This window comes from Physeter macrocephalus, chromosome 19, assembly GCF_002837175.3.
Source record: "Physeter macrocephalus isolate SW-GA chromosome 19, ASM283717v5, whole genome shotgun sequence".
Lineage (NCBI taxonomy): Eukaryota > Metazoa > Chordata > Mammalia > Artiodactyla > Physeteridae > Physeter > Physeter macrocephalus.
In genome coordinates, this window is record NC_041232.1 from 38473031 (window position 1) to 38490646 (window position 17616).

Here is a 17616-nt window from a genome sequence, read left to right on the forward strand (position 1 = left end):
TGGCATTATTTCATTCTTTTTTATGGCTGAGTAATATTCCATTGTATATATGTACCACATCTTCTTTATCCATTCATCTGTCATGGACATTTAGGTTGTTTCCATGTCTTGGCTATTGAGAATAGTGCTGCTATGAACACAGGGGTGCATGTATCTTTTTGAATTACAGATTTGTCTGGATATATGCCCAGGAGTAGGATTGCTGGATCATTCTTTTTCTTTCTTCTTTTTAAAAAAAATTCCTTTGTTAAAATGAATGTCACAATAGTTATTTTTGTGTTCTGCTTAAACATTGTATTCTGGATTCACATTTAACACAGAATCATTTCAGCAGATTTGAAAGTCTCTTTAAAACTTGACTTTCGTTGTTTGAATAGCAGCTAGAGTATGCAGACGCACCATTAATTTGGACATAGCCTTGGGTTTTTGTCAAAGTGTAGCACTTTTAAAAAAGTTACACACATACACAAAATTCCAAGTAGAATTGCTGCGTTGGGTCTTCACTGCTGTGCACAGGCTTTCTCTAGTTGCGGCGATTGGGGGCTACTCTTCGTTGCGGTGCACGGGCTTCTCATTGCGGTGGCTTCTCTTGTTGCGGGGCACAGGCTTTAGGCATGCGGGCTCAGTAGTTGTGGCGCACGGGCTTAGTTGTTCTGCGGCATGTGGGATCTTCCCAGACCAGGGCTCGAACCTTTGTCCCCTGCACTGGCAGGCAGATTCTTAACCACTGCGCCGCCAGGGAAGTCCCAGAATTGTCATTTTAATATCCATTTGAATGGCTTCTTATAATTTACTAAATGCTTTCTGATATATTATTTACTGTGGTGAGTTTGAATATGTGGGATTTGTCCCTTTGGATAGGAGCACCCCCCAAAGTGGGTAGTGAAAAGTTCATAAAAGATAAATTTTTATTACTATTACCAAATAGAACTGTCTAGGTATGTGAATATATATATACAGACACACATGTATATATTCATATGCATGCATATGATTTACGTATATTTATCTATTTGATAAATAACTATATATAACTAATACACATATAATTATATATGTGTATATCTGCTGTCTGTCTATCTATCTAAAATCTTATAAGCAAGGGCTGAAGACTCCTTTGGAGAAGTACAGGAGGATCCATTATTTACACCACGACTCAAGGAAAACTGACTCTAGGTCAAATCCTGACGGTGGAGTGTGGTTCTGCTCCCCTTCCTCTCCTTTTTCTGCCTCAGGTCTTAAGCCATTGCTACTCAGGAAACAAATGATCTAATCCAGGGAATTTTTAACTTCCTGCGCCCAAACCCCAAGACACATGGAAGGGCTTCAGGGCAAAAAGTTTTGTGTGCAACTGCTAGGCCTGACCTTTAACCTAGTTCCCACCATCCCCTTTCTGCAGGCTCAATGCCTAAGAGCACTGACCTTGGAAGGTATATGTTAAAGGTGGCGGAGCTCTAAGATGGGAACCAGCCTGGGTTCCTGAATCACCACTTAGAGGAGAGCTACCTGCTGAGCAGGAGCATCTACTTTGGACTTTGCATGAGTGAAAAATAAACTTCTGTCATGTTTGAGCCACTGTACATTGTGGGATGGCTTCTTACAGCAGCTGAAGTTACACTGATTAGTCACAGGGTTCATAACTTTCATTAGATAAGCAAAGAAGCCCATAACGATAGTTAGGAACACTTGAATCAAATTCTAGAAGCATAGGATGTTCTTGCTGGAATCAACCTCTGAGATTTCTTAGTTAGAGTCTGGGACCTGGCAGAGGCGGTGGGTGTAGAGGGATGAAGATGCAGTAGGAGGTGGAGGGGTCTGTGTGCGGTATGACAGATGTCCTCTCTAGGCAATCCTTCTAGCCTCCTCTACCTAAACCCCTATTCTGATGAAGACATTTGGATCCAGCCCAGCTACCTCATTTCTTATTGAAGCCCAGGATGGTGAAGGCTCTCCTCCCAGGTCTCAGGTAGTTGGCAGCCCTGATGCATTAATTCAAGCTGTAATGTTAATGACTCCTGGATTTTCCCTCCCATAATATTTGTATTTTTAAGGAAACTTGTAACTCCAAATTCTGCTTTAAGCTGTATGTCCCTTCCATGGTGGTGTTTCAGGTGTTTTGAAACCTGGGTGCAGAAGACATTCTTAGAAGATCTCAGGGAATCCCTGCAATCACAATATCAGGTACCCATCTGCTCTGCCTGTGTGTAAAGCCATTTGTGAAGATAAAGGTTCACATAGTGGAAAAGGAGAGAATTCTCCCCATAGCTTGACGCAAATAGAGATGGTCTGATATATTGGGGTTATTGTACTGGAACTAAAGGGCCCAATATCTTGGAGATCAAGAGAATTATAAATATGCCCAAGCAGCCTTTGAGGACGTATTCAGTAGGAGGTCGTATTATTTTTCATTAGCTAGGAATAGAGTGATTTGGGCTACAGTATTTGAGGCCACAACTTTAATTAGCCATGCCATTAGTTTATATTTTCTTTTGAGAACTTAATAACTAATGATGCAACTGAATCTCTCAAAAATTTCATCAGCAGAATATTTTTGTATTCTGCTATAAATTAAGCTGTATGGAGGGGCACATTTATTTTCTTTCATTTCCTTCTTAACACAAGCAGTGGTGAGATGTTAGGATTTACATGACTCATTACCTCATTTCCTGCCTAGTCCTTTCCTGCCCATTTTCTTGTTCGGTTTTCATAACTTTTTTTGATGCCTGGGAGCCACTGGATATTTTCAGGCTGCTTTTACGTCAGGATTTAAGTTGGTACCTCGAGTCCAATTGTTTTGGATGTTGCTCTGATTAACACCTCCCTCTCATGGCTTTTAATCCTGAAAAAAGCTGTGGCAGTTTGGAAAATCAGGGTCCGATGTTAACTAGCCATAGGAGAGACAAGAGGATGTTTCTAGGCAGCATTATCTCTGGAAAATACCGAAGCTGCAAGAAACAGACATGTAATTCAGTTGAAGGGGTTTAATGAGTTAATGAGGGGTTAAATGGACAAAGATTTAAACAGGAAAGGGCGGGGGTGACACCATTTTTCAGGTTGGCAATTGAGGAGTTAAGCTTTTAGAAGCACAAAGAACAACAGTTAAAACCATTGAAAGCCCCACTCGCAGTTCTGACCTTTATCTGCAGGGTCCAAATCCAGACAAGGGTCTTAATTAGCTCCAGAGAAATCTAGCGCTTTGGCAACATACCAACACACATTAAAAAAACAAGAAAACCCCAAACCAACCAGTAAATAAAAGAGCCATTTAAAAAAAAAAAAAAGTTAAATAGGAGCAACATTTATATAACCTTTTGGTGTTTCTGTTTTCCAATTTCTCATTTTTTTTTTCTCCCTATACCATCTTACACTTGATTCTTTTCCATGACCTTCAGCTTATTCCTTCTTGTTTTTCTTATCTGTTTATTGTCCTTCTAGAATTTAGAGGCACTTTAAAAATTTTTTTCTATATTTTAATTTTTTAATTATAAAAGGAATGCATGCTTATTGTATAAATAATTTTCAACAATGCAAAATGCATAGTTATGAAGTCTCCCATGCGTCCAAGATTTTTTCTATGCATTTTACATAGATGTGTGTGTTTATGTGTGAGTCTAATCATATACATACACACTCAAAAATTTTTTTTAACAAAAAAAGCGTCGTATGTGCAATTCTGCAACTTGCCTTTTTAATTTACTCATGTATCTCATTATATTTCTACACTGGATTGATATAGGTGGTGCGCCTTTTTATATAGATTTTTATTTTAAAAATTCTAGCATATTTTTAAATCCCTGATCAAAATATTTTAAGCTGTGTGTCCAATCAATGCATGTAGGTGCTGTGATTTATAAAATATGATTTTATTAGTAACTAGAGCTTGCATGTTATATTGGCTTATGTCTTTGTGCACTATTTTGAATGCATAATCAGTGTTTCTTTCTGCTCTTATCATTATTACTATTTTAATCTTTTGTTCATTCAAATAATTTTTGTTTTTTTTCCTGTTTAAGTCTTTCTTGTGTTAGCTTTGTCCTTTTCCTTTCTCATTCCATTTTCCCCTTCTCTACTGGCTTGGAAGTTATATACACTATTTCCATTCTTTTAATGTTTACCCTAGAAATTTTAATGTGCATATGTAGCTTAAGATAATGTACATTTATTATCTTTGCTGTCCTGTCAGATGCTCAAAACCCAAGACGACCAATTCTGGTTATTCTCTCTGACTTAACATGTTTAGTAGTTTTGGCTCCATATTGATTACTTTTTAACTCCACAAATTAGACATTTTATTGTTTTATGTAGTTGAAGATTTTTCCCCCTCACTGTTCTTTCTTCATTTCTTGCTTCCCAGGCCCCACTCTGGTATAATTTTCATTCTTCCTAAAATTATAAGCTCTAGAATTTCATTTTGTGAGAGTCAGTTGGTAAGAAATGTCTCTGTTTTCTTTTTTTTGTGGAAAATGTATTTATTTGCCCTTATTCTTTTTAAAAAATATTTATTTATTTATTATTTATTTATTTATTTTGGCTGTGCCGGGTCTTCGTTGTGGCACGTGGGATCTTCGTTGCGGCATGTGGACTTCATAGCTGAGGCATGTGGGCTTCTTAGTTGCAGCATGCATGTGGGAGCTAGTTCCCCGACCAGAGATCGAACCCGTGCCCCCTGCAATGGAAGCGTGGAGTCGTAACCACTGGACCACCAGGGAGGTCTGTTTGCCTTTATTCTTGATAGTCTTTAAAATTCTGGATTATTTGTTCTCAGTTCGCTGAAGATATTACACTGTCTTTCAGCTTTCAATGTTGCTTGCCATGAATTTAATTGTAGGTAAACTATCTTTTCTCTTTGGTTGCTTTTAAGACTTTTACTTTGTTTTTGGTATCTTTCTCTCTGGTGTGATTAGTGAATTTTACTTTTATTTATCCTTCTTGAGATTCATTGAGCTTCCTGAATCTGAAGGGTGGTAGATATTTTCCACTTCTGGATACTTGCTTATCCCTCATTTTCTCTAATTTCTTTTTCTGAAACTCTGATTGAATTTGTTTTAGATCTCATTCTGTCCTCCATGTCCTTGGTCTTTATCCCATCTTTCATATTTTCCTTGTTGCTTCTCTCTGTACTGCATTCTTGGAAATTTATTAATCTTACTTTTCAAGTTTTCATATATTTTCTTCAGTTGTTTTTAAACTGCAGTTTTATTTATCTATTGATTTTTTTCAATTTCAATTTTGCATGTTAGAAGCTCTATTTATTTCTTTCCTAAGCTTATTGGTAATCTTTGATAATATCTTGATCCTCATCATAATTTTAAAAACATTAAAAAAATTTCTCTAAACATGTGAACATATTTAGTTTCTAGTCAATATATTACTGTTTCAGTAGCTGCAGGTTTGCAGTTCCAATATCTACAGTTTGCTTTTTCTTCTGATTCCTATTTGTGGTAGTTTGTTTTCTCATGTGTCTAGTGATTGTGAATTCATATTCTTTGCAATTTTATTTGTTCTTGGAGGTCTAAACTGTGTTTTGCCAGAGAGAATTTGTGGATCCATTGATGAAGACCACTTCAAAGTAAATTTTTAGCTTAAGTTTTCTTGGCCTTCTGCAATAATGAATTCTGGCCCCAAACGTGCATGAAAATGGGCTTATGGCTAGGAATTATTAGGCGAGAATATTCTTTGTTTATGCTCTAACCAGAGACAGGGCTGAGACATGCAAATATCCCCACTGTCTCCCTCTCAGAAACCTTTCTAAAAAACATACCCACTGAGGGTGTCACTTTTGGCAAGTCTCAACTTTTAAGATATGTTCCCTGCTTTACTTGGCCCCAGGTTTGTTTCCTTTCTTGACACCTCTGGTTGGTAAGACCCAAGATCTAAGCATCCGGGAACGTGCATATACCTCCCAGGCAAACGGTGGTCTCAGAACTTGGTCACCCTCTGAGTCTGAGATTTCTCATTATATTCAGCTTTAAGAACTCCCCTTTCTTTCTCACCAGCTTAGCTATGCATTTTATTATTTTTTATTGGAGTATAGTTTCTTTACAGTAGCCATGCATTTTAAAAATGGTTTTTCCTACATCAAAATTAAATGTCTTTGGGACTTCCCTGGTGCTCCAGTGGTAAAGACTCCACCTTCCAATGCAGGGGATGTGGGTTCAATCCCTGGTTGGGGAACTAAAGTCCCACATGCCGCGTGGCAACTAAGCCACAACAAGAGAGCCTGCACGTCGCAAACTACAGAGCCCACACGCTCTGAAGCCCGCACGCCACAACTAGAGAAGAGAAAACCCACACGCTACAACAAAGAGCCCTCGTGCTGCAACTAGAGAGAAACCCATGCGCCACAGCGAAGAGCCCGCATCGCAATGAAAGATCCCGCGCTGCAACGAAAGATCCCGCAAGCCTCAATGAAGACCCCACGTGCGGCAACTAAGACCCGACGCAGCCAAAAAAATAAATAAAATAAATAAATATTTTTTTAAAAAGTCTGTGCATCAAAGGACACTATCAACAGGGTGAAAAGGCAACCCATGGAATGGGAGATATGTTTTCAAATAATATATCTGATAATTTATAAAGAATATATAGTATGTATTATAAATATATATGTACATATTAATGTACACTTCTACAATATCTAAAAAGAATATGTAAAGAATTCCTACAGTTCAGCAACAAGAAAACAAATAACCTGATTAAAAGTGAGCAAAGGACTTGAATATTCTCTGAAGAAGATATTCAAATGGCCAGAAAGCATATGAAAAGGTTCTCAACATCAGTAATCACTAGGGAAGTGCAAATCAAAACCACAATGAGGGGCTTCGCTGGTGGCGCAGTGGTTGAGTCCGCCTGCTGATGCAGGGGACGTGGGTTCGTGCCCCGGTCCGGGAGGATCCCACATGCCGCGGAGCGGCTGGGCCCGTGAGCCATGGCAGCTGGGCCTGCACGTCCAGAGCCTGTGCTCCGCAACGGGAGCAGCCACAGCAGTGAGAGGCCCACGTACCGCCAAAAAAACCCCAAAAAACAAAAACCCCACAATGAGATACCGCCTCCTATCCATTAGGGTGGCTATTATTTAAAAACAACAACAGCAGCAAATAACAAGTGATGATGAGGTTGTGGAGAAATAAAAACCCCTGTGCATTGCTGGTGGGAATGCAGAGTGGTGCAGCTCCCGTGGAAAACTGTATGGCGATTCCTCAAAAAACTAAAAATAGAATTACCATATGATCCAAGTACCATATAATTCTACTTCTGGGTATATACACAAAGGAATTAAAAGGAGAGATTTCAACAGATATTTGTACACCCATGTTCATAACAGCATCATTCACAATAGCCAAAAGACCCACTTGGAAACAACCCAAATGTCCACCAATAGATGAATGGATAAACAAAATGTGGTGTAGCCACATGATGGAATATTATTGAGCCTTAAAAAGGAAGGAAATCCTGATACGTGCTACAACATGGATGAACCTTGAAGATATTATACTAAGTGAAATAAGCCAGTTACAGAAGGACAAATATTGTATAATTCCACTTACATGAGGTACCTAGAGTAGCCAAATTCATAAAGACAGAAAGTAGAATGATGACTGCCAAAGGGTGAGGGGAGAGGAGAATCAGGAGTCCTCCCAATTGTTCAAAACGTGCACAGAGTTTCAGTTGTGCAAGATGGAAAAAGTTCTGGGGGTGGATCATGGTGACGGTTGCACAACAGTGTGAATGTACTTAATGTCACTGAACTGTGCACTTAAAAATGGCTAAGATGGTATATTTTATGTTATGTATATTTTACTATAATTTAAGAAAAAAAGGCTTTTATAATTTATTCAGCACTTTTCGGGGTTCTATCCTAAGATAGCTAGTTTTCTGTAATGCTGGAATTAGAAATCCCCATTGGACTGACTTTTCCTTTGTGGTCATGGTGTCTACTAGGCACTCAGTTTTAGCTACATATGGATACCCAGCCAGATTCCAAACTGTGGAAACCAAAATGATAACCTAGGAATTTCACGTCCTGCATCACTCAGTGGTCCATATTGTTTCTTTTGTTCTTTGACTATTCTAGATATTATTTTACATCACATTATTTACACATTTCATGATGATCTTTGATAGTACCAACTCTCCAGTTCTTCCTTTGAGGAATAGATCCATATTGCACATCAGAAAAGCATGGATAAATCTGTGTCGGTATAATTTGACTTCTTATCACCTTGCGTGTGTATGTGTGTTTGTGTTAGGTGCTTCATTCATTCATTCATTTATTCACTTACTGTTGTGTACTAGGTACTATCTAGGCACTGGGGATACAGAAGTGAAAAAGACAAATTTCCTGCCCAGATTCTAATGGGGGAAGAGACAGTACCCATATCAGCAAATAAATAGCAAGGTAGTTCTAAGTAATAATTTCACAAAGAATATGAATCCAGGGTAATGGGATAGACTGTGACAGTGAGGAGGGGACTGCAGGAGCTAGGGTGGTCAGGAAAGGAGTCTCTGGGGATGATATTTGAGCTGAGACCCAGTGTTAATGACGAGGAAACTGTGTATATCTGGGGGAAGAGCTTTCGTGAAGGGGGAAGTAGCAAGAGCAATGAATCTGAGATAGGGTTAGTGTGATTAATTATCTAAATCCCATCAGAGAAACCTAAAATCTTGGTAGTGAGGAAGTTTAGTTTGGTGAATATTATCCTTAATGTATGTGACATCTTTTTTTTTTTTTTTTTTTTTTTTTTGTGCGGTACGCGGGCCTCTCACTGTTGTGGCCTCTCCCGTTGCGCAGCGCAGGCTCCGGACGCGCAGGCTCAGCGGCCATGGCTCACGGGCCCAGCCGCTCCGCGGCACGTGGGATCCTCCCGGACCGGGGCACGAACCCGTGTGCCCTGCATCGGCAGGCGGACTCTTAACCACTGCGCCACCAGGGAAGCCCTATGTGACATCTTAAAAAATGTATTTATGAAATAAAAATTGACCATCCATTTAAATCAGCAGCAACTAATTTTCATTACTGAAATCAGTTAGCATTTTCCTCCACCATTTCAGTCACTCTAAGCAATCTTTCACTTCTTGCTCTAACATGCATGCGTTTAATAATAAGTAAACTATGAGGGCTATAATGATTTTGCTTAAGACTTTATATTAGCGACTAAAAATAAACTTAGCTTTGTGTATGGTTAGAGTATTAGAGTCTCTTTGTATAATTTAGGTGTCTTGAATAGTTGGAGGACCTGAGCTTTCCAGTTTGGTTAATTACTCAAATCTACCATGTAACTGCAAAGTATTACCTCCTTTTTATGCTATATAGACAAAAGTCACAGGTATAATCATAGAGATAGCATATAGAAATATCAATCAATTTGCCAGTTCAGCTTTTCTTTCATTGAGAACAAATAATAAACCCTAAGTGTGTTCACATTCTGTGATTCTGATTTATATGCTCCCCGATTAGTGCCCCATTTAATCTGCTCACCTGTTGTTGCTTTGTTCTGAATTTCATGGCTCTGTTGTTTCAAACTCTCTTGCATACGTTTTCTGAGTGAGGCTGATTACTGCAACCCCTTGTTTTTTGGGAACTTGGAACACCGCCACAGTGTCTGAATTGCCTGGATAAAGAAAAGTAGGTTCTGTAATTATTTTATTTTCTGCACAGCGTGTGATTTGTTATTGATGACACATGCATAGGGTGCTTTCTCCATTAGGCTGGCTGATCCCTCTACTATGGTATTAATGTCACTGTCACTCTGCTCGCAGCTATAGTTTGTTAGGCAACTCTAGCATGGGGGAGTGAGCATGTACTTTTTTTTTTTTTTTTTTTTTTTTCTTTCTTTGTGGTATGCGGGCCTCCCTCTGTTGTGGCCTCTCCCGTTGCGGAGCTCAGGCTCCGGACGCGCAGGCTCAGCGGCCATGGCTCACGGGCCCAGCCGCTCCGCGGCATGTGGGATCCTCCCAGACCGGGGCGCGAACCCAGTTCCCCTGCATCGGCAGGCGGACGCGCAACCACTGCGCCACCAGGGAAGCCCGAGCATGTACTTTTTAATGTGTCTGAAATAGCTACACACTGACAGATGTTCCCACATGCTTGCTGATGTCATGACTGGGGCTCATATAAAGCCTGGGAAATTAAAAGAAAGAAGAAAATGTTAGTTGAGGCTCCAGAAGGAGAGATTATAGAGGCAGACGACAGGAAATTTTGAAAAAAAAGCCCACCAATATATTAACTTTCCTTTTAGGTCTGGCGCTTCCTCCTCCCCGCACCCCCCAATAGGGATGCAGTCACGACTCAGTCTGTTAAATGTGAGAAAATTCAATATTGAGAGCTATTCTTTTATGTGCTGACTTACAAATAAAACAAGCATACAAACAAAAAACCCCAAATAAATTAAGGTGATCTTTTTACCCCTCTACCAAAAAATGCATATCACAGTGCTTACTTGGTAGGCCAATTATTTTAAAAACTGGGTTTCAAGGAAAAAGTCACTCTCTGGTGGAGACCGTACATGACAAGTTCTGTTCCACAGTGGATTAAAATGGTGGAGAGGAGATGCTAACACAACTTCAACTACAGCAGTGTGAACACACCACTGTAATAATTCATTTAGAATGATGACACCTGAGACCTAATTTAAAAGTCCTAGATGAATACCAGTCTCACATTCAACCCTGAGGGCTGCTGCAAACATACCTAAGGAAGTCTAAGAACCATAGTGAGCCTAATTGAATTGGACTTAAACGGACCATTGAGATGGCCTCACCGAGCTCTGGGGAATTCATATTGTCTATACTGTATCAGAATCACAGCTTGAACTGAATAACTGGTTACATTCAATCATGTTACTGTAACTCATGCTTGAGGTAAAGGGGAAACCTTTTGCTATCAGCAAGACTGGATGGAAAACAATTTCAAATCACTTTAAACCCAGTTGGCAACTACTTTGCCAATTATGGAATCCAGTGGGAAAGGTGTGAGCGAGGGCTCAGGACTAAATGATTTATGTCAGGCATCTGGGCCTCCCGAGGAACGTGGGAGGGTAGGCGGAGGAGGGGCGTGTGGCTAATTATTTCTCCTAAGAATACTTTGGCGAGGTAATTTGTGCTTGCAGATGAGTCACACTGCAGGCTGGATAAAAGGCGAGGTAAGAACACAAAGTCCTAAGATCCTATTTAGAGATGGATAAAGAGGGAACCGAAGGATTCAATACACTTTCTCATCTCTTCACTCTGAAACATTTGGAGATATAAAATAAAAAGAGCAAACCTAGTCCTCTGTTCTAATAGGCACATTGGGATCAAAGTCTGTAATTTGTACTGCAGATATTGCATTGACTGCTTTCTAACACAGAGTTACTGGTACAGATGACATACTGTAATTTATCGGATGAACAAGTGTGAATCTGAGGCCCTTTACAATAACCCTCTTTTTTTTAAGTCCTAATTTATTTTTGATGACTTTGGTTGTAGAGATGAGAATTCCTATACTACCCAATGCTTTCTAAAGAAGAATGTCACCATTCTCTGGGATTCATGTATGAAACTGTCTGGCTGAGAAATGATCCTGAAAGTTACCCCCAAGAGTTTTGAGTTCCGCCAGTCCACCCCAAACAAAAATAAAAGTGATGATAGAATTCCACTATGGTAGTTCACAGTGGAGATATACAGGTTTATTGAATAATCTCTTCAGATCCTTTCATTATCTAAAGGTTTTAATGGTGTTTTTAGTAATCTGGAAGAGGTTATGAATGCTATAATTATATTAAATCCAGCACTGGGGCTCTTGTTAAAACCTCATGTGAGTATGTTGGTACTAGGCTGGCACTCTTTTGCTTTCTCATCTTTCCCCTCTTTTAGCAGCTGCTTACCATCGTTACAGTTAATATAGTGGATTAAACTTTTGGGCTAGCTGGCGGCTCTGAGTATCTCTCTAATGGTTTCCATTGTGCACATCCCTAGAAAACACTTCTGACCAATGAACCCCTAACTGCAAATGACACAGGCAAGCTTCACTGAAAATGACACCACTGGAGGGGAGCTTGTACTCATTTGGGATGTTTCCTCATTGGGGAAAGAAGGCCATTTCAACAGTTACACCAAAGCGATATTGTGATGTGGCATTTACTTTTCTAAGGCACTGAACAAAGCAGTGGGGGTAGTGTGTGCTCCTACATGCTAACTATGTGCTTAGCTGTGTGATGTCCAAATAAGAATCCCAGTATGTCCATTAGAGACTGAGAAATAGCAGTCTTCCTTGTTCATCCTCATACAGAATGGAGAAGGTGGATGTCACACAATCTAAACTAAATCATGATCCATGTCGAATCAATCTTAAGTGCAGACATTGTGAGAAATAGGAGTTAAATACTGTCAGAAAGTGGGAGGGAAGGTTGCATGGGAAGAACCCCAGGACTGATCTTTGGGAAAGCTGGTTTCTGATTCTTGGCTGCAACCAAAGATGCACAGTGGCTTTGGGTGAGTTTCTTCACCTCTCTGGGTCCCCCTCAGGTTCCTCTGTAACACAAGGGAGGTAGACCAGATGGTTAAACCTAATTTAACAATCATTCATTTGTTCAGTTTGTGCCAAGATTTGTGCTAGGCAGTGGGGAGATTTGAGAATAAATCAGATACAGTTCACGTCCTTTTGGATTTTATAGGATAGCAAGTTAGACTAACATTAAAAAAATACTTCTGAGGTGCTGCATTTTAAAAAGTGGGAAGTATATGGTGCTATGGAAAGATAGGACTAAGTTTGAAGAGTCAGGAAGGCTTCTTGAGGAAAGTTGTTTAAGTTGAGACTAAAGGACAAGGAGGAGTTTGTGAGGAAAAGTTGGGGGTGGGATGAGATAGAGAAGCATTTCAGACAGACAGGCTGCATTTGTGCAAGCTCTGCAGCAGCAAAGAGGTTGGACTGGATTATAGAACATGAAGGAAAATGTAGGCCAGATGGAGGCTGCATATGTTGTGGTCAGCATTTTGACCTCATCCCAAGGTCAATGGAAAGCCATTGAAGGGTATCCTGCTGCAGAGTGGAGTTGATGGCTGAGGTTTCCTCCAGACCCACTATTCTGGGGCTTTCCACATGGTTGTAGGACCTCTTTAAGACTCATCAGAGAGATTCAATATTCAGGTGCAATTCAGACAAGAGACACAAAGCAGTGACCCCAGAAATTCACTTCCAGTCTGCAGCTTGTTGAAGCCTGGTGTGTAAAGATAGATTTGCGTATGCAGGTTGGATTTGGTGCCTTTGGCCTTGTCCTCCGGGGCTGAAATTAGTGTGGACCAGACGGTTCATTTCTCTATTGGGCTAATCAGGAGGTTTTCAAAGAAAGTAAGAGGGTGTGTTGTATGCCTAAGACTCCTCACCAAGTAAGGAGATGGGAACTAGAACCCTTCAGAACATCAGCCTTTTCTTGACCACCTCCCTCAGGGCAAGACTTTCTGAGTCTTGCATATGCAGTTGCTCTATCCACTCCTGGGGTGAGGATTATTTGACAGCAGTGGGAACATAATTCAGAGGGACCTAGCATTAGGTGGCTAGATAGCAATGTTATTATTTATGGAGTGCTGCCAGGTGGGCATTTTACATCCCTTCTCTCATTTGAATGTCTCAAAGCCCAGTGAGCTAAGTGGGACAGGTATGCTAACTTTACAGGTGACAAAATGCGGGCTTGGGAAGATAGGCATCCTGTCCACATCACACAGCTAGTAAGTGGAAGAGCTGGGAATCAAACCTGACATTGCAAATTCTGAGATTCAGTCTTTTTAAACATCCCCATGCTGCCTTCTGTGGAAGCTTCTGCTATATATTTGGGGGTGAGAGAGGGGCAAATTTTAATCTCTCAATATGCTTGCAACTCTTTCCTGCCTTTGAGTGAATATAAGTACAATAAACCCCATCACCATGGTGCAATCATCGGTCTCTTGACAGGACAAGTAGAATGTAGGTCTGCAGGTGGTCCTTGCATGGTGGATGTCTATTTGTGCTCACCTGTCTCCACACGGCTTGTTTCTGCAGCATCTATGCAAAGTGTCAATTGTTCACCCTTCAGGAGAGAGGGGCGACATCGATGCGTTGAGAATTGCCCTTGTCTTTCAGGAAGAATATATGTTGAGTTTTCATTTAGATAAGGTACCACCTGCATTTGGAATCTATTCTCTGATCTCCAAAGGTAACAGCTGAGGTGGTGATCACAAAAACCCTCACTTGGGATGGAGAAGTGCAGAGGGAGGAATTTCCTTCAAAATAATCAGGACACGAGGGTCATTTTCCAGTTTTGGGTGTACTTTCCTAAGGCCTATAGGCCCTGCTTACATGTTCTAGAAATAAAACAAAACTGGGAAAACAGAACTGCTTAATGCTCCCTGTTTTGCAAAGAGTTATTGTTACCATTTTCCGTTCAAGTAAATATATAAGGTGATTTGAAATGAAAACAAGTATGGTCCACAGTGCTAAGGCTACTTCAAAGTTTTCACTTCTTTGTGGTTTTTGTACTAAATTTTTTTGATAGAACAGCACCAGACATCAAACATAGAAGAGCTATGCATTCAAAGCCTAAATGGTGCATTACTGTGATGTTGTAAGAGATGTAGTTTCTCCAGAACACGTGTAATATAGATTAAGTGTTTAATTTTTTGGCAGAATCAATATGATAACCTTTTTTAGCAATAGATTATTGTAAAATGATTTTTCATTTTAAAAAAAGACACCCAGATCCAGGATCCAAGAAACAATTTTGTGATATGCCAATGTTGGGTCAATAGTCAAATCTGATAGTGTTTTCCCCTGATGTTTCAACTGTACTGATGTTATCTGGGAGGGATGACTAGTTTGCACTGTGTAATAGAAAGAATGTTAAGCTATGATGAGAGGTTCATTCTCTTAGGTCAGAGAAGCATTGGGCAAGGTTCCACTTTGGATTCTACATATAATTATTTTCTATGGATTAATGAGCGGGACTTCCCCTGTTTCTGGAGCGTAAAGGCCTGTTTGAGGGTCTTGGTATTTCTCCCACAAGGGTTTGCTGCAGGCATCACTGTAGGCATCTTTTGGTTTAGGCATATATATGTGTGTATATATATATGTATATATTTGTTTTGTTTAAAGTTTGCTGAGGAATTAAATTTGTTATCGCAACTCACTAATTCATGACCAAAAGTTGATTTGTCAGATAATTTGGGTAGTACATTATAAAGCAGAGAGTGGAGCTTGAGGGAACAGGATGGGGGCAGACGGAGGGCAAGATTGGAAGCCAGGGACAGTGTTCCTGGGGGCCCTCCCTCCCTCCCTTCCTCCCTCCCTTCCTTCCTTCCCTCCCTTCCTCCCTCCTTTTCTTCCCTCTCTCTCTTCCTTCCTCCCTCCTTCTGCCCTCTCTTCCCTCCCACACATTCATAGGTGTCACACATTCATCCCACACCTGTGAGATATGTACCAGGCATGATGCTGAGCACTGGAAATTCACAGGTAACTGAGTCAGAGTCAGCCCTTTGAGCAGCCTCAGTCAAGCACCACAGGGATTAGCGAGGAGAGAATGACCACACTGAGAGCCCAGAGTGCTGCAGACCAGAGGAACCTGCCCTCTCTCCTGGTCTTCCTGGGAGAAGGTTGACTGATTACACCTGTCTGGGCCATCTCCTGGGAATGGGAGCACATGGGTTGGGCTGGGGAGAGGAAGGAGCTCCAAGGTCAAACGCACCCCACTCAGAAAAGCCCACCCACCTGCAAACAGGCCACTCGCCAGCTGTGTAACCTTGTTCACGTGACGTCACCTCTTGGGCCCCATTGTGCCCATCAGTACATTGAAGGCCTTGGGTCAGGTGCTCTGCCTGGACCTTTTCCATCTTCCAGGATTCAGAGTGGATGCAGTGGGCTGTGTTTGCTTCCGTACTCACACTGCCTCAGAATCTAGTACTCTGGGAACTTACTTTTCTGGCAGTAGTTTGAAAATCTCGCTTGTTGAAACCCAGTTTCACAGTTTCCTTGCCTCACTTTGCAAAGAGCTAGGGCATTTTGTTTGCTACCCACTGCTTAATTGTGGTAACACTCAGCACAATTAAGGTCTTATTGAGGAAGAAAAGGCTTTGATCACCTTTAACAACTCTTGGAAATCCCTCTAAGTGTCTCTGCTAATTCTCACCTCTTTTAATAGTGTGGGTATGTTCAGTCACCCCTGTCCCACCCTCTTACAGCCCCTGCCTATGGTTCCCCAGGCAGAGATGTTTGCTGGCCTAATTATCTTGGAAGCTATTGTTAAAATAATATCTGCGATATCAATAGCATTGGGTGTCCAGGTGCAGCTTGTGGGGAGTGAGCAGTGGTCTGAGCACATAATTTGGGGCGTCATCCCTAGCCTAGAGCAGAAGGGCTTCCTTCCACCTTGTGTGCAGAGACAGTGGAGTGAGAGCCCAACTCTATTTCTCAGTCCAGGGGATACAAGTGAAAATGATGGGGCTGGGGGCTGGGGTGGGGAAGGGAGGGGGCTCGCCTTGTCCAGGCTCTTGTGATTCTTTCAGGGTCACAAAAGACACTCGCCCACTTGATGTCAAGCCAGGGGAGATCCTTCTAAGGGGGCAACAAGCTCTCTGCTCTCAAGCTCAGCCACCCTTACTCCTCTGTGTCTGCCTCCCAAGAAGTGAGATTCTGACCCGAGTTGGGTGTTTTAAAATACAGTGCATTAATAGAAAATTTGAGGTATAGTTCGGCCAACAGATCAGAGACGGCTGCCACTGAAGCGATGCTTTGTTACAGTTCCCAAGGAGAGGGGCCCCCACGCCATGGTGGGCCACATGGGGAAACACCAAGGTCGGTCAGTGGGGCAGGGGGAGAGAGAGGAAGTGTGGGCAGGAGTTGCTGTGGTTTCCACGGGAAGGAACAGGTGAGGCAGAGTGAGGAGGCTGAGGACTGGCACATGTGAATTCTTTCAGTGAGCTCTGGGTCTGTCCCTAGCTGCTTGGTATCTTGCCCTGGAGTGATTAGGGCAGGTGGATAGTGGCCAGGAGTGTGAGAGCCGATAAAGGAGGTGCTTGAGGTGTGGGCTGTGGATTGGTTGGCTTGTATTTGAAAAGCACCCTCATGGCTAAGTTGTTCACTATCTCTAGGAACTGGCTGATCCTGGGAGGGTGGTCCCTCCAGGGTCAGCAAGGTCCCAGATGTCAAAGCATCAGAATACAGAAAATAAAAGACATGGTCCGTGCATGGGGACAACATGGCCTGATACAAAGCACCCGGCCAGGGTCTTAGGAGTCATGCATTCTTCCTTTCCTTTTCTCCGCACGCCCAATCCCTCATCCAGGACCATTCTACTCCCAGGTTACATTTTGAGTCGGTCTCTACTCTGCATCTCCATTGCTCCCACCTGATCCAAGTCACCAGCATCCCTCCTCTGGGCTGCAGCAATACATTCCCGGCTGCTTCTCCTTGCACCCGTCTGTTATCAATCTCTACCCAGCAGCCAGAGGGATTTTGTGAATCAGATCTTATCACTCGTATATCACCTTGCTTAAACCCATCCAGTGGCTTCTCACTGCATTTGGAGTGAAATGCAAACTCATTTCCATGGCCCACCAAGCCACCTTGCTCTGCTCCCTACCCCTTTGTCTCTCCCAGCTTCCTCTGTGCTC